Source organism: Enhydra lutris, unplaced genomic scaffold (assembly GCF_002288905.1).
Source record: "Enhydra lutris kenyoni isolate GAN:26980312 unplaced genomic scaffold, ASM228890v2 scaffoldscaffold8, whole genome shotgun sequence".
NCBI classification, from domain to species: Eukaryota; Metazoa; Chordata; class Mammalia; order Carnivora; family Mustelidae; genus Enhydra; species Enhydra lutris.
The window spans coordinates 24,720,205-24,739,665 of NW_019154092.1; positions in this window are offsets into that span (position 1 = coordinate 24,720,205).

The following is a 19,461-nucleotide window of genomic DNA, read 5'->3' on the forward strand; positions in this document are numbered from 1 at the left end:
TGACCCTTGATAAAATTCATCATTCTCTATCTAATTCAGTGCGGTGATTTCTAAGGTATTTTTGCTCATTTCTCAGTATGAAAATCCACATCATTGAATTACTCATAGAGGATTATATGTCACTTTTTTCAGAACCTTTTCCAAATGTCAATTTAATCCTCAACATCAGTATATTCTCAAAACCTTGCAAGTTTAGGGGTGCCTGGGTGGATCAATGGGTTAAAACCTTACAAGTTTAACTTTTTTTCTACTTTCTTTAAATTGCCATTAATGTAATTTAATACACTTTGCTAATAAATCCAAAAAAGAAATTGACTCTTAATCTCACAAAACAAACTGAGGGTTGCTGGGGGGAGAGGGCCGGGAGAGCGGGGTAGGGTTATGGACATTGGGGAGGGTATGTGCTATGATGAGTGCTGTGAAGTGTGTAAACCTGGCAATTCACAGACCTGTACCCTTGGGGATAAAAATACATTATATGTTTATAAAAAAATAAAAAAATTTAATTAAAAAAAAGAATAGATGTAAAAAAGAAAAGTTGGTTCTCTATGTATTTAGGAGTCTAGTTTAGTATTTGAGTAATTTGTTCAAGAATAATTATTGAATGCCAGTTTAAACAAAATAAAAATTATTACCTTTTACCTATAGAAAAATCCTTTGCAGAGGTTGATTCACAAGTGGAAATTGGTGGTATGCTTTCATAAGACAAAATTGTTGGGATCTAAAATATGACATTTTTATATGATTTGATATTTATCAAATCTGAGAAATAACAATACATTCTACAAGTAGTTTTTAAATTTGCATTTTCAAGTTAATATTTTCAGTGGGACGTTAGACTTACTACAAGAGTAGATTTGTGCCAAGAATGTTTACGTATCTCTACCATGAAGTGCATCCTTAGTCTAGAACTGAATGAACCAAAGTTGCTCACATTACCTCTAGATACAGACTGAGGAACTACTCTCTGTTACAGGTTATTAAATGGCTTTCTCCAGTAAGCAGTTCCTAGAGATGTTTACATATAAATTGCCTGTTTTCAACTGAAAAGCAAAATAATTCCAGTGGAGAAATGTTACCATTTATGTTCAGGAAAAAGGATGGGCAGACCCCTAACCTGCAGAAATTCAATACCAGCCAAATATTTGGTAAATCAACCAAAAGAGGAGCTGAAAATGTGTTTGAAATCCATATGTAAAATGCAGTAAGCTTACATGATATTAATTGATGGTATACATATATGCAATGGAAAACTTACTAAAAATTCACCATGAGACTAGAACGATGCTCTTAACTTCCCAATCTTTGCTGGCAGTTTTGAAAAAAAGGAAGTTTTGGTTTGGGTTTATGCACATTATCATCATTTAACAGTAATGTCCCCTTTGTCATTCTCATCCTTATTTTCATTGTCAGCAAAACTTGTTACCAAGCATTGTTTTAATAAGTATATGTATATTAACTCTGATTTCACAAGTGAGAAATTTGACTCTTATAGAAAAGTTTTAAATGACTTGCCTGAGGTCATGCAGTTATTAAATGGCAGTTGGGATTTGAAACTGTGTCATCTGGTTCTAATGTTCACGTCTCTTGTTGCAAAAATCATATCATAACTTTAAACATAACTTGAGAAAGAACATATTTTCTAGGTTTCTTCTGTATGGGGAATGATTAGAACATGACTCAGGATGCTAAATTTTCATGTAATTGGGTTATATTGCAGACATTATTTTAGAAGCAAAGGCTCAAAGACAAAGGTGCCTTTAAACATGGAGACATAGATAATTAGATTTTTTTTTTTACAGTTAATTAAGTTTTGATTGTTTGAGTGATGTGGTACTACAGTGAAAACAGTGTTGTTACTATTAACTATTAACTATTCCCCAGGGAACTACTCCCTGTATTTATGCCTTTTTGGTCCCCTCATACATTGACTCCAGGCCTGAACTTGTGTCTTTCTTTAGATAATTTAACAAAAGTAAGATCACGGGGCGCCTGGGTGGCTCAGTGCTTAGGCCTCTGCCTTCGGCTCGGGTCGTGGTCTCGGTGTCCTGGGATCGAGTCCCGCATCGGGCTCTCTGCTCTGCGGGAAGCCTGCTTCCTCCTCTCTCTCTCTCTCTCTCTCTCTCTCTCTCTCTCTGCCAGCCTCTCTGCCCACTTGTGATCTCTCTCTGTCAAATAAATAAAATCTTTAAAAAAAAAAAAAGTAAGATCACACAAGTAGAAATTTTATAAACACTTGCAAATTGTGCTGTTCTCTTGTATTATAGTTACAATGTAAAGAAACCCAAGCTATCTTTAGGCAGGCAGCACATGTAGACAGAGAGAAGTGTACAAGATTTATCTGGATTTTCTAGCCTAGCCAAACCAACATCTGAATGCAACCTAGTAAGCTCAGTCACCTCCGTATGCAGAATGGCTAAGATGAGCTCAGTCAACCCACAAAATCATGAGAAATAATAAATTGTTGCTATTAGAAGCCATTAATTATTGGAGTAGTTTGTTACACAGCAAGTCAATCAAAACACAGAGAGTCTTATTAAATAACTTTGTCAAAAATCATTGCTTCTCAACAGTAGTTCATTTCTAGTACCTGAATTAAAGTGAATTGAAATAGTCTAGTTTAAGTCTTTGGGCATCTTCTCTTCCCACTCTATATTAATTCTTCCAGAAAAATTGTTATTTTGGCCATTAGAAACAATTGTACCACTAATCCATTGTGGCCAAAAACAATTTGGAAAATTTCTACAGGGAAAATCTCTAGCTATATATTCAGTAGAAATGATAAATAATATATTAAATAAGTATTCAGTAGCTAAAGATATGGTATTAGTAGTCAAAAAGAAAATACAACATTCACATTCTGATTGAAAAAATTAAAATTATTGTATATTCAAGGAACATATTTAAGAAACTTTTTTCTTTTAGACTCTTCTCAATGGATACAAACTATAACTAAAGGAACTTTCCTTGAGAAATGGCACATAAACTAAACAATATGACTTTTTCCAGGTATTTAAGGCTGTTTTTTTGAAGTCTCATATTATGTTCTACATATAATGCAATGTCATGTGGAGTGATCTGATATCAAAAAGCCCCCAACCTCTAGTAGGTGAACCTTCTCGTCACTTTCATGTCTAAGAAAAATTCAGCTCATGTTGGGTTCTCAGAGACAAAAAAGAAATGGCAATGCTTTGTTCACTTTAGTTTGTTCTAATTCCAAGAGACTAAAAGCTTAGTTCTGAAAAACCACATTTCAATTCTGCTAGCACTCTAGGGCTTTAGTGCCCATTCCTGAATAGTAATATTAACATCAGTAAATTTGTTTTCTTAGTTCACACCACATATTTACCTTTTGTGATTATCTGAACTACTTTGAATCAATGATTATTTTTAGTAGTAGTTCTCATTCTGTAAACCTTAGACAATGTTCCTGTTATGGTCATTCCACATAAATTATATTAATCCATGCAAATGAATAAAGTTATATAATGGTTTAATATAAAAATTCCCATACATTTAAAGATTTTTAAAATTTATTTATTTGACAGACAGAGATCACAAGTAGGCAGAGAGGCAGGCAGAGAGAGAGGGGGAAGCATGCTCCCTGCTGAGCAGAGAGCCCAATGCAGGGCTCCATCCCAGGACCCTGAGATCATGACCTGGACAGAGGCTTAAACCACTGAGCCCACAGGTGCCCCCCAAATTTCCATACCTTTAAGAAATATTTGTCCTGGTGTTAAATTGAGAAGAAAAAAATACGGAAATTTCATATTTTAAGATATTGATATACGTGCCAAGTGTACTCTTTTTATCTTTTTTCTCTGTCATACATGTACACATGTATGCATATCATTAGTTAAAAAAAAATAAAAGTGACACTTCTCTTTCATATTCCCTCATGGAATAACACAGTGAAGCCAAGAATGGAAGCTTAATTGGAGATGAGAGATAAGAATATAAGAATCACCTGGGGAGCTTGCTATCATGTGGAGTCCTATCTCTAAAAACTCTGATGCTGAAAGTCAGTCCGGAGAACTAATGATGACTCTGGTGTGAATTGTGAATGCCTATTCTGTGAAATTTAGCCATGTGGGAGTGGAGATATTTCATTTAATCTTCCACTAAAAAAAAAAAAAAAAAAAAAATCACAAAACTTCATGGTTATGGCTTGCAGCTGTAAGCTTAAGCACAAAGGAATGGTGGGGCATGGCTTGTGCTCCTGCTTCATTAAGACATGTATTCAAGGAGCACAGTATAACTATTATTTGGTGTATTGACCTTGTTAAAATGATCAAAATCAATCTGAGAATGAATCCTTAGTCATTTAAGATTATGTGAGAAGAATACCTAGAAAGATGCTCTTTCAAGTGTCTCTGAGGCATTCGTATTCTTAATTCTTAATTGTGAAAATCCTCTCTCATTTCTGTTTAATTTGTGACTCCTTTAACTAAAGTAATCATTTGCAGTTTAAATAATTCTATGTATAGTCAGTAAAGAGCTTCTTGCTAATACATGGTGCCCATTGATCCCTGTTTTCTTTTAAAGAGAAATCTACATGATACACTCTTATAAGTTGATTCATTTAACTTACACAGAAACCCTGGATATTTACTTTTTAAATTTTTTTAAAAATCAGTTAACAGTGAAGCCCAGTAACATGTTAAAGTCATATATCTTGAGGGCCTAAGAAAAGAGCATGATCCCAGATGTTTTTTCTCTCTGTCTCTTCTTTTCTCTCTCTCATTCTTTCTCTCTTTTTTTCTTCAGCAGTGTTCTTTTCCATCTATCCATGCACAATTATTCTGCTTTCTATAGTAAAACCAGTTTGGGCAAATAATAAAAATATAATGATAAGATAATATGTACAGTGAGATCAAGTGTCCCTTTCTGTATAAAGTAACAAGAACAATAAGTATTTTTGAGGTGGAGATATTTTTGTTTGCTCTGTTTTGTTTGGAGCTGGGGAAAGATGAATATTAAGCATTAATTTTCTTTTAGTAAGCATTACCACTCCATTCATGTTGTTAGTGCCTCGGGCACTAGAAAGTGGTATGTTAATAAACCTACTTTGTACATAAATTAATTACAGATTTTTCATGGGTATGATGCCCTTTGTTTAGAGGTTCCAGCTTTTATAGGAAGTCAGCAACTAATTTAGAAGTAGCCTATTTTCCAGTGAGTAGATGGAATGCAAAAATTTGGGTAGGAAAAAATTATACGGCCTAGTTTTCCCCAAAATATTTGTAATATGGATAATTTGAACATCTGTGGTGAGCCAGGCATGATCATATAACTTTGTATGTGGAAAATGTATGCATAGAGTTGAAAACATTTTTATCAAGGATGAATGGTTTAGTATATGAATGTTCTTTTATATTATAAAGACATATTTTTACTAATGAAATAGCTATAAATTATTTAGATTCCTTTCTTAGAAATTAGGTGGAAAAATAAAAAGAAAAATTAACAAGCTTAAAACATAATTTGACAAAAATTGTATAATGATGAGTGAACTTCAAATGAAGATGATAGATAAAGCAATAAAGATAGAACTATTCTACGTATAAAATTTGTCAGCAAAGTGTTTATCTAAGAGACATGGTGCCTTACAGAAAAATTACTCATTTAGATCATGACATGTGTATTGGTTCATCTCCTTTGTCTCAATACTCCATATCTCAGATTGAAAGCCAAAATATGGCTTCTGTATGTCCATACTTGAAGCAGAAGTTATGTACTGAGCTTTTTACAAACCTCTCTCTACTAGTGTACATTTTAGCTTCAAGTGGTTTATTTGTTTTGTTTTAGTATATGTTTATCTTTTCATGTTAAGTGGAAATGACTACAGATTAATTTTTGGCTTTGAGGTGAAGGCAATTAGAATAATGGGCAGATGCAATGAATTTTGGAGCTATCAATTTCCTGCAGATAGGTTCAGTGATAGTATAACTATATTTTTTTAAATGCAACAATTGCCAGGCATTCAACTCCTGATGCCACAGGAAAGCTAATACACCCATGTATTATAAAACATCACCCCCCATCAAAAAAGACTAAAGAGTAAATTCATTTATAAAGCACTAATATTCTAATTTGGATATGATTCTTAAGTTATATAAGTGTTTCCATATGTAAAGATGTATACCAATGACAGCTTTAATAATGTTATCATCCAGTTTCTTAAACATGAGGGCTAAAAAGTTTAATTTTGGAAAGTCAATGCAGAATGTTCCATGTTTTAATTTATGTTGCATTCCAGTATCGTATTATGGAATAAAACAAAATAAAACAGAAAAGGACATACTATGCCACACCAATTGCTAGAAGAAATATACATGATAAGTTCTTGTCCTTGCCTTGGACTTTGTATTAAGATCTGGCAAGGGTGTCATGTGAAAATTCCCATTTTACCCTCTTCTCCCTCACTCATTTCCATTACATCTGGGATCTTAGGCTGGGTCAGATCTTCACTGGTTTTAATTTTATCATAAGATTACTTTAAATGCTTCTGGAGATACAGAATTGATAGAAATTGAAAACGAGGACACCTGGGTGGCTCAGCCTCTACCTTCAGCTCAGGTCATGATCCCAGCTTCCTGGGATCGAGCCCCTCCTCATCAGACTCTCTGCTCAGCGGGGAGCCTGTTTCTCTCTCTCTCTCTGCCTGCCTCTCTGCCTACTTCTGATCTCTGTCTGCCAAATAAATAAATAAAATCTTTAAAAAAAAAAAAGAAAATGAAAATGAAAATTAATGAAATAAAAAAAATAAAATATAATAAAAAAGATTTTCTAATGTTTCTTAGAGATCTACTTTCAGCATAGCACCAATAGTTACTACTATATGCATACTTAAAAATTTGCTAATAGGGGTAGGTCTTTTGTTCTGCATAGTAATGATAATGGCAGGAGGAAATCTTTGGAGGTGATGGATGGGTTATGGCATGGATTGTGGTGATGGTTTCATAGTCTATACTTATCTTTAAATTTGTCAAGTTTTTATGAAATGCAGAGACATTTGGAGCTACATATAATTTTATTCGTTCATGGTGAGTACCTTTTATTGTTATAGAATTGAATTTTGTAATTTGATTTTTTTCTTTAAACACAATTAAACACCAAAGTTTAAGATTTATCATTTGAGGGGAGCCTAGATGGCTCAGTTGGTTGAATGACTGCCTTCAACTCAGGTCATGATCCCAGGGACCTGTTATTGAGCCCTGCATTGGGCTCCTTGTTCAGTGGGGAGCCTGCTTCTCCCCTGCTCTCTGTCTGCTACTCTGCCTGCTCCTGCACTCTATCTCTGTGTCAAGTAAATAAATTAAATTAAAAAAAAAAAAGATTTGTCATTGGAACTTGATGAAGTCCCAGAAGTTCATTTTCACTTTTGTTTCCTTTGCCTTGGAGTCTTATCTTGAAAGAAGTTGCTGTGGCTGATAGCAAAGAGGTTACTGCCTATGTTCTCCACTAGGATTTTGACAGATTCCTGCCTCACATTGAGGTCTTTTATCCATTTCAAGTTTATCTTTCTGTATGGTGTAAGAGAATGGTTGAGTTTCATTCTTCTACACATAGCTGTCCAATTTTCCCAGCACCATTTATTGAAGAGACTGTCTTTTCTCCACTGTATATTTTTTCCTGCTTTGTTGAAGATTATTTGACCATAGAGTTGAGGGTCCATATCTGGGCTCTCTATTTCATTCCACTGGTCTATGTGTCTGTTTTTATGCCAGTACCATGCTGTCTTGGTGATCACAGCTTTGTACTAAAGCTTGAAATCAGGCAACATGATGCTCCCAGTTTTGTTTTTCTTCTTCAACATTTCCTTAGCAATCTGGGGTCTCTTCTGGTTCCATACAAATTTTCGGATTGTTTGTTCCAACTCTTTGAAAAATGCTGGTGGAATTTTTATCGGGATGGCATTGAAAGTATAGATTGCTCTAGGCAGTATAGACACTTTAACAATGTTTATTCTTCCGATCCATAGGCATGGAATGTTCTTCCATCTTTTTGTGTCTTCTTCAATTTCTTTCATAAGTGTTCTACACTTCCTCGAGCACAGGTCCTTTACCTCTTTGGTTAGGTTTATTCCCAGGTATCTTATGGTTCTTGGTGCTATAGTAAATGGAATCAATTCTCTCATTTTCCTTTCTATATTTTCATTGTTGGTGTATAAGAAAGCAACTGATTTCTGTACATTGATTTTGAATCCTGCCACATTACTGAACCGCTGTGAGTTCTAGTAGTTTGGGGGTGGAGTGTTTTGGGTTTTCCATATAAAGCATCATGTCATCTATGAAGAGAGAGAGTTTGACTTCTTCATTGCCGATTTGAATGCCTTTTATTTCTTTTCATTGCCTGATTGCTGTTGCTAGGACTTCTAGTACTATGTTAACAAGAGTGGCGAGAGTTGGCATCCTTGTTGTGTTCCTGATCTCAGAGGGAAAGCTGTCAGCTTTTCCACATTGAAAAACCCATTGTGGGTTTTTCATAGATAGCTTTTATGAAGTTGAGGAACCTTCCCTCTATCCCTATATTTTGAAGCGTTTTAATCAGGAATGGATGCTGTATCTGGTCAAATGTTTTTCTGCATCAGTTGAGAGAACCATGTGGCTCTTCTCTCTTCTCTTATTGATTTGCTTTATCACATTGATTGATTTGCGAATGTTGAACCACCCTTGTAGCCCATGGATAAATCCCACCTGGTCATGGTGGATAATCTTTTTAATGTACTGTTGGATCCTATTAAGTAGGATCTTGTTGAGAGTCTTGGCATCCATATTCATCAGGGGTATTGGTATGAAATTTTCCATTTTGGTGCAGTCTTTGCCTGGTTTGGGGATCAGGGTAATGCTGGCTTCATAAAAATAGTCTGGAAGTTTTCCATCTATTTCTATTTTTTGAAACAGCTTCAGGAGAATAGGTATTATTTCTTCTTTGAATGTTTGGTAGAATTCTCCAGGGAATCTGTCAGGTCCTAGGCTCTTGTTTTTTGGGAGGTTTTTGATCACTGCTTCAATCTTGTTACTAGATATTGGTCTATTCAGGTTGTCGATTTCTTCCTGATTCAGTTTTGGAAGTTTATAGGTTTCCAGGAATGCATCCTTTTCATCTAGGTTGCTTAACTTATTGGCATATAGCTGTTGACAATAATTTCTGATGATTGTTTCTATTTCCTTGGTGTTATTCATGATCTCTCTCTTTTCACTCATAATTTTGTTAATTTGGGTCCTCTCTCTTTTCTTTTGGGTTAGTTTGGCCAATGGTTTATTGATCTTATTGATTCTTTCAAAAAACCAGCTTCTAGTTTCGTTGATGTGTTCTACTGTGTCTCTAGTTTCTATCTCACTGATCTCTGTTCTAATCTTGGTTATTTCCCTTCTTGTCTGTGGGGTTGGCTTAATTTGTGGTTGATTCTCCAGTTCTTTAAGGTGTAAAGAGAGCTGGTGTATTCTGGATTTTTCCATATTTTTGAGGGAGGCTTGGATGGCTACCTTAGCACGGCCTTTTCTGTATCCTATAGGTTTTGGACTGAAGTGTCTTCATTCTCATTGGTTTCCATGAATTGTTTAAGTTCTTCTTTGGTTTCCTGGTTGACCCAAACATTCTTAAGCAGGGTGGTCTTTAGCTTCCAAGTGTTTGAATTCCTTCCAAACTTTTTCTTGTGGTTGAGTTCCAGTTTCAAAGCATTGTGGTCTGATAATATGCAGGGAATAATCTCAATCTTTTGGTATTGGTTGAGTCCTGATTTGTGACCCAGTATGTGGTCTTTTCTGGAGAAAGGTCCATGTACACTTGAGAAGAATGACTATTCTGTTGTTTTAGAGTGGGATGTTCCATATATATATCTATGAGGTCCATCTGGTCCAATGTATCATTCAATGATCTTGTTCTTTATTGATTTTCTGCTTGGATGATCTATTACTGAGATTGGTGTGTTAAGATCCCCCACAATTAATGTATTCATATCAATATGACTCTTTATCTTTATTAACAGTGCTGTGAAAAGTGGCCAGCTATGTGTAGAAGAATGAAATTGACCATTCTCTTACACCATGCAGAAAGATAACTCAAAATGGATAAAAGTCCTCAATGTGAGGCAGGAATCTATCAAAATCCGAGAGAAGAACATAGGCAGTAAACTATTTGACATCGGCCACAGCAACTTCTTTCAAGACGTGTCTCCAAAAGCAAAGGAAAAAAATATGAAAATGAAATTTTTGGACTTCATCAAGATCAAAAGCTTCTGCATAGCAAAAGAAACAGTCAACAAAACAAAGAGGCAACCCACGGAATGGGAGAAGATATCTGCAAAGGACACTACAGACAAAAGGCTGATATCAAAGATCTATAAAGAACCCCTCAAACTCAACACATACAAAACAGATAATCATGTCAAAAAATTGGCAGAAGACATGAACAGACATTTCTCCAAACAAGACATACAGATGGCTAACAGACACATGAAAAAAATGTTTATCATCATTAGTCATCAGGGAGATTCAAATCAAAACCACATTGAGATTCCACCTTACACCAGTTAGAATGGCCAAAATTAACAAGGCAGTTAACAGCATGTGTTGGAAAGGATGTGGAGAAGGGGGAAACCTCTTACAGTGTTGGTGGGAATGCAAGTTCATGCAGCCACTTTGAAAAACAGTGTGAAGATTCCTTAAGAAATTAAAAACAGTGCTTCTCTATATCCCTGCAATTGCAATACTGGGTATTTACCCTGAAGATACTGATGTAGTGAACAGAAGGGCCACCTGTACCCCAATGTTCATAGCAGCAATGGCTACAGTCACCAAACTGTGGAAAGAATGAAGATGCCCTTCAATGGACAAATGGATAAAGAAGATATGGTCCATATATACAATGGAGTATTATGCCTCCATCAGAAGGATGAATACCCAATATTTATATCAACATGGATGGGACTGGAAGAGATTATGCTGAGTGAAATAAGTCAAGCAGAGAGAGTCAAGTATCATATGGTTTCACTTACTTATGGAGCATTAGAAATAACACGGAGGACATCAGGAGATGGAGAGGAGAAGTGAGATGGAGAAATCATAGGAGGAGACAAACCATGAGAGTCTGTGGACTCTGAGAAACAAACTGAGGCTTTTGGAGTGGAGAGGGGTGGGGGGTTGGGTGAGCCCGGTGGTGGGTATTATGGAGGGCATGTACTACATGGAGCACTGGGTGTGGTGGATAAAAAATGAATTTTGGAACACTGAAAATAAAATAATATGGGAAAAAAGTAATCTACTTACAGATATGCTGTATACTTTTCATTTTCTAGTCATGTTATGTAGTTCATGCAGTTCTGTACCTATTTAACACATAAAGTTGTAAGAACAAATAGCAGAGCATCGTTTAACAAAATGTGAGATAGGGTAAAATAGCATAGTTAACAAAAGGATGCAGGATTTTTACAAATCCTCTTTATCCCCAAGTCTCTAAATAACACACAAAAGTCATAAGACACAAAACTATACATGATAATGAAATATGAATTCATATTTCGAATAAAATATTATGTAATAAATTAAAACTTTGAAGCTTTAAAAGAAAGGAATACAGCAATGAATTATGATGTAAAAAAAGTTTAATTCATTCTGTAGATATGTGTTATCACTTAGTGTAGTTCCTCAAAGCGCTCAAAGTCAAGAAGTTGAATACCAAGTTCCAAGGGCCATTAGTATGTGTGTGCATTTGTGTGCCTGTGTGTGTATATGTATGTGTGTGTATATATATATATTTATATATATATATATTTATATATATATATACACATATATATGTATATATGTGTGTGTGTGTGTGTATACACACGTGTGTGTGTATATATATATTTTTTTCAAGGTAAACAAAATCTGATTCACCTAAGTATTGAGAAAAATAAAATAATGTCCATATTAAGATAGATAGATAGATAGATAGATGCATAGAATAAAAAGGTATTTGAGACACATCAAAGAGAGGTGAGAGGTTTAAAGTTTACCATTGGGCAAAATAAAGGATTTAAGGATTATCTCTTGCTGTGTGGCACAGAGTACAAAAAGGTAATTAAAAATTTTCTTTTCAGCCCCCTCTATTCTATTAAGATATAAACCTAAGTGACCTTAAGGCCTGAAATCACAGTCTTATGTGTTAGGATGGGAAGCAGGAAAATACTCTTAATATGCTTGGCATTATTCCCCTTGTTAATTCAAACTAGTAAGTAAAAACTCAAGGTAACTGCTGTGTTATTTTATGTTCTGCATAAACTATAGTTTTGTTCTTTTCTGTTTTTGTTTTGTTTTGTTTTGTTTTGTTTTCTTGTGTTCACCAGCCTTGGTGGTAAATAAAGGATGGAAATTTGTTGATACAATGTTTGGTACTAATGTGAATGGTAAAATGATCAGCAGAATCAGGATGTTGAAAGTGTAGCTAGTATCTATAGTGAAGGTCTAAAATTTAGTCTATAGAAAAACAAATAAAGATTGAATAACTGATTGCAGCAAAGGAACAAAAAAAGATTCTAGAGCAAAGCTATCTAAGAACTTTCTGTAAAGATGGAAATGCTCTATAATCCGGGTGTCCAATATGGTATCTACCTGTTCTATGTAGTTATTGAACACTTGAAATCTGGCTTTGAAAACAGAGGAACTGATTTAAAAAAAAATATTGTGGTAAAAAAACATTTAAAATTTACCATCTTTACCAATTTTTGTTCAGTAGTGTTAACTATCTTTATGTTGTGGTGAAATGGATCTTCAGAACCTGCTCATCCTACAGATCTGAAACTCTACACTTATTAAATGAAAACCTCCTTTTATCCCCTCCCCCAATCTCTGGTAACCACCATTCTACTTTCTATATCTATAAATATGACTACTTTAGGTAACTTATATAAATGGAATCATACAAGATTTGTCTTTTTAGCTTATTTTTGAGCATCATGTTCTCAAAGTTCATCCATGTGGTATTATGTGACAGGATTTTTGTCCCTTCTAAGGCTGCATGGTGTTCTATTGTATTTCTGTATCACATTTTGTTTATCCATTTATGTGTCAATGGATATTTGGATTGCTTCCATCTCTTAGCTATTATAAATAGTGCTACTAGGAACATGAATGTGGAAATATCTCTAAGATCCTGTTTTTAATCTTTTTTGGGTGTATACTCAGAAGTGTGGTTCCTGGATTATATTTTTAATTTTCATTATTTTTTGTTGTTTTTAATTTTATTTTTACTGTTTAGCATAATGGCTGCACCATTTTGCAATCCCATTAATAGTGCACAAGGGTACTAATTTCTCCACATCCTTGCCAAAACTTATTTTCTTTTCTTCTCCTCCTCCTCCTTTCTCCTCCTTATTTCTCCTCCTTCTTCTCCTCCTCCTCCTCTTATTCCACCACCTCCTCCTTCTCCTCTTTATTTTTTTTCAAATAGTCACCATACTAATGGATGTGACATGATATCTCTCTGTGGTTTTGATTTATATTTCTCACATAATTAATGATTTGAGCATCTTTGCATATTTTTTTGGCCATTTGTATTTCATCTTTGGGGGAGTGTCCAAGTTCTTTCCCATTTTTTCATCAGTTTATTTGAGTTTTTGTTATTGAATTGTAGTTCTTTATATATTCTGGATATTAATCCATTATTAGATCTGTGTTTTACAAATATTTTCTCCCATTCAATAAATTTTCTATTCATTCTTGATCATGTCCTTTGATGAACAAAGGTTTAAAATTTAATATAGTACTATTAGTCTGTTTTTGCTTTTGTTGCCTGTGCTTTTGGTGTTATATCCAAGAAGTCATTGCCAAATCTAATGTCATAAAATTTTTCCCTGTGTTTTCTTCTGGGAGTTTTATGGCATTGGGTCTTAGTTTTAGGTTTTTAATTCCGTTAGAGTTAGTTTTTATATACAGTGTAAAATAAGAATCCAGTTTCATTTTTTGGCATGTGGATATCCAATTTTTCAAACAAATTTTGTTGTAGACTGTCTTTTCCTCATTGAGTTGTGTTGTCATCCTTGTGGAAGATCATTTGACAACATATTCAAGGATTTACTTCAGGACTTCTTTTTTATTTTGTTGGTCTATAAGTCTGTGTTTATGCCAGTACCAGAGTTTTGATTATGGTAGCTTTGTGATGTGCTTTGAAATCAAGAAGTGAATCCTTCAAGCTTGTTCTTTTTCAAAATTGTTTTGTCTGTCTCGGGTCCTTTGTGTTTCCATATGAATTTTAGGACAATTTTTACCCCCTATTTCTGCAAAAAAAATGTCATTGAGATTTCAATAGGGATTGAGTTGAATCCGGAGATCACATTAAATAGTACTGATATCTTAACAATGTTAAGTCTTCCAGTCCATGAACATGGATGTCTTTCATTCATTTGTGTCTTTTTTAATTTATCTCGGAAATGTTTTGTAATTTTCAGGGTACAAGTATTTTACCTCCCTAGTTAGGTTTATTACTGATATTTTCTTCTTTTGATGCTATTGTTAGTGGAATATTTTTTTAGTTTTTCTTACTTTATTTTTCAGTTCACTTTTTGTGTATAGAAACACAACTGATTTTTGCATGTGGTAATCTGCAACTTTGCTAAATTTGTTTATTATATCTAATAGGTTTTTTGTGGAATAGTTTAATGTTTTCTACATATAAGATTATGTTATCTGTGAACAGAGATAATTTTATTTATTCTTTTGTAATGTCAATGCCTTATATTTCTTTTCTTACCTAATTGCTCTGACTAGGACTTGGAATACTTTGTTGAAGTAATGAGAGTGGGCTTTGTCCTGTTCATAATCTTAGAGGAAAAGCTTTCAGTATTTCACAATCAACTATGATGTTAGCTGTGGGTTAAAGAACAATTTTAACAGAATTTAATTCTTTTTTTTTTTTTTTTCGGAATTTAATTCTATTTAGTTGAAGTATACAACTAGTGGTTACCATTTTGGACAGCACAGTTCTAAGGCATTCATAAATGAATAACTGTTGACTTGTGGGCAGATGTGAGTTTAATATTTTTAAAACATAATTCATTTTTATAAGACATACCTTTAAGATGTCTTAGAGTCTTGGTAATGTGAGAGATATATATCTAAATCTGCATTGGTTTTTACTTAGATTATGTTAATAGGATTATGAATTAATATAACAAAGGCCTATTGACAATCATACCAAGAATTATTAGGTAAAGTTTTGCTATTGATAGATAACAAGATCAGTTTTCTTCTATGCTTTGGAAAGTAGTAAACTCATACTGATGTAGGTGAGAAGTAATGAGATTTCATACCACTGTTTCTTATGCAATACGGAAATCTAATCATAGTTGTAGAGTTCATTAAACTATGAAGATGCCGTGGTTGCGAAAAGGAATTTATTTAGTGTTTGATGGGGGTGGGGGATGGAAGGAAAGAAGGAAATGATGGAGAAAATTGAGGCATATGGTCTTAATGATAAAATATTAAATAATTCCATAGTCTTGCACATCATCTCCCCTAAACTATTTCTCCTGAATGACTCCTGTTTAGTAAATTCTTTTTTCGAGCTTATGCTTCTAATTTCTTCCAACAACTGAAGTCAGTATCCATTAGGCATGAAAATAATTACATTATATTCCACTTTGATTTGGTTACTTCAGTTTGTTTTGGGGGTTATATTCAATGAAGCTAAATAAGGAAAACATGGTAATCAGGTTCTCAATGAATACCAGATAAGATTAGATGTATCTAAATTTCTGTGGTCTCCAGTGTGGATATTCCCTCTGCTAAAATGCGACCTGGAACACATTGTTTGCAACTCTTAAGCAAAATATCTTCCCACAATCCTACTTAAACCTACATACTTACAGTACATGCAGTAGGTTATTTTTTGTTCTTTTAATGATTAAAGATGGGATCTCACACAAGCATGTAATGTCTTGCTTTCTTTTCTATATTAGAGCACATGATTACAATTCTTTTTTTCCCCATTTTATCTCTTAGTAGTAAAAGTTGTAATTAGTAAAATTAGTTGAATAATTTCTTGTTCAACACATGGGACTTCCTTCTTTTCCTCCCTGAGGAAGAAGAAAAAAATATTTTATTCAGATTAATCTTTGATATGACTGGCACTTTTTTTTTTTTTTTAATCACTGACTATTGACATATTCTAGTTCTCTAAACCAAACCATGCCATCCTATTTGGAAGTTTTGATTTTCTATTATCTCTGGGGTTACAGTTGTTTTATATTTAGTCAATTTATCAGAATAGCATTGCAGGTAGTTTTGGTGTCTGCTACCATTTTTGTAAAAGAAAAGTTTCTAGAAATGTGGCACATTTCAGTGCTATAATGACTGAATATCAGTCAACAAGAATTCCTATATGACATTTAAGAGGTTATGTGCTTTTTGTTTATTCCCTAGGTGTTGTATGAATTAGATATACATTCACCATTATTGGTAGTATTGTCCAAGAGTCACCAAAAAAATTATATCCTATAAATGCATCAGGGGTTGCTTATGCTGTGAATATTTCACACTTTAATAAATAGAAGAACATTTGGGTTAGTTCATAATACTAATTATAGCATTTCCATTGGTTATAAAAATAAGCTACAGTCAAAAAAGAAAATTTTAAGCAGAAACATAAATCACACAGAGTTAAGCACCTTCTCAAGTCCTACATCCTACATGTTTAAAAAAGTTTTGTCTTGGGCTCAAAAAACCATAAGATTTATGCCATTTCTACTATTTTCTCTCCTAAGTGAGTCTCTCACATAATATCAATTCTTAATAATTCACAATAAGGTATAACATATTTTTCCAAGGTATTTTTAGTCAATTCTTATTTGCAAAGCTGATGTATTTTGGAATCAGAAATGACTCTTGAGTATGATGCTGTCCTGAATTCTAAAATACTGAGGTTCAACAATGTCAAATGTATTTCTAAGACACAAAAGAGAATTTAGTGGTACAGCTAGAACTATTACCTTGGACACATGACTCCTAATCTGTTGTAATTGCTACATGTCATTTCCCACCCCCATTTCTCACCACTGGATGAGGACATGGTATCCATAACTAAGTCTTTGTCTCACTGTTTCTTTTCAAGTCAGAATGTACAGTAGGTTGACATGCAGGAAAGAATCCATCAACTAGCTTATAAATAGTTGAGAATTAAGGCTAATCATTTATATTTCTTCAAAATTAAAGCAGACAGCACAGAAGCAGAGTGAAAATTTGTTTTAAAATACATAGTCATAGAGGAAATTTTTAAGCTCTGATAGGAAAAAATTGCTTCAATCTCAGATTTGCTTATAGCCACAGGATAGAAATCTCTAATAATAGATATTACAGACTCATATATTCTGTAACTCTGTCCATATTTGTGAGTCCTAGGAGGTCTCATGGTTTATTCTTCTACCAATGTAGTGATGAAGTCTCAAATTCAGCATCACTTGCAAACTCAATCTGTGTGCTTGTTTAATAAGTATCTTTCGTAAGACAAAATCTGAAACCACTTTGTTTCTCATAGCTCAATTCATTGTCATTTATAATATTTAATTTTTAGTCTTTGAACCAGTTTTTCAATGTATATAACAATCAAGATATATAAACAAACTATATTGCAAAGGGCCTATTAATATAATCCACATATTTTATAGGTTATACATTTATTTTTAATTTTTTTTTCCTGAGAGCTAAAGGAACTGAAGATATTGGTATGAAGCTGAGAGGTTAGTGTATCTTGAGGTTTTGAGGGGCAAAGTATATAATAAAATCCAAGGTAGTAATTCTGGAGACTTATAAGACAGAAGGAGAAATCTGCTACTAAAAGCTGTAACAGAAGCAACTAGAATACATGGGTTTCGGTTTTATATTTTTTTCCTCCAGTTCTTTTGTCCATATCCATGCCCCTAACCACTTAGGCCTCCTCCTTTGCTATCTGATGACCCTTAATGTGTTGTTTACAAATACTCATTTGCCTGGGTTCAAATACCAGATCTGTCATTTATGAGCTATATAACCTTGGGCAAAATTGGTTGTACCTCTGTTTCTCTCTATCTGTTACATGGGAAGGACATTGAATATATCTTTTAGAAACGTTCCTGACATGTTAAAAACACTTATTAAGATATTTTTTGTTGTAGTTATTTTTTTTATTTTTATTTTGTTGTCTCTGATATGGTAACCTCTTTATGCAGGAATTAATAGTTCCTGATAAAAAAAATTCAGCCTGGTATCTTGATGGTAACTTACTGAGAACACAGACAGATTTCTGCTAATGATCACTAGTCATCCATTGGATTTATAACAATTTCATGAATCAGCCAACAAAGGATCAGAGAAAGAGAGATTTAAGGTGATGAGCATTCATTCTGGCTAGGGGGCTACTATTCATTTTTTAGTTTGAGTCTTAGCTTTATAATCTAACAGATGGCTAAAGGTGGCCTTCCAAATTATTTGTAAGAATAACTTCAGAGATTTTCTATTTTCTGACAAATGCTTGGCTAAAATGTCTTTTTTTTAAATAGCTACAAGACAAAACCGGAGAGAGAGACAAACCATAAGAGACTCTTAATCTCAGGAAACAAATTGAGGGTTACTGGAGGGGAGGGGATTGAGAGGGATGGAGTGGCTGGGTGATGACATTGGGGAGGATATGTGCTATTGTGAATGCTGTGAGTTGTGTAAGACTGATGAATCACAGACCTGTACCCTGAAACAAATAATACACTATATGTTAATATAAGAAATAAATAAATACATAGCTACTTTTTCTTGGGTTTCTTAAATAAAATCTTATACAAATACATAGATAAAGCATCCACTGAAGTTTCCATTAACTTTTACAAAAAAACACTAGTAATGGGAATATATTATATTAAGAACATAATCCTTCCTTGGATTATTAATTGTCTTTTCTATCTTGGAAATACATATTAAAGCCTCCGTAGATTATAAGTGAATGTGGGAGGCATAGTTACATAAATATTTTGATCAGTTCTACTTTTTTTTTTTTAAAGATTTTATTTATTTATTTGTCAGAGAGAGAGAGAGAGAGAGAGAGAGAGAGCAAGCACACGCAGACAGAACGGCAGGCAGAGGCAGAGGGAGAAGCAGGCTCCCCGATGAGCATGGAGCCCGATGCGGGACTCGATCCCAGGACGCTGGGATCGTGACCTGAGCCGAAGGCAGCTGCTTAACCAACTGAGCCACCCAGGCGTCCCTACTTTTTTTTTTAAAGATTTTATTTATTTATTTGACAGAGAATGACAGTGAGAGAGGGAACACAAGCAGGTGGTGTGGGAGAGGGAGAAGCAGGCCTCCCGCTGAGGAGAGAGCCCAATGAGGGGCTCAGTCCCAGGACCTGGGACCATGACCTGAGCCGAAGGCAGACACTTAGTGACTGAGCCACTCAGGTGCCCCTGATCAGTTCTACTTTATCGATGAAAAATTGAGAGATGATTATTCAAAT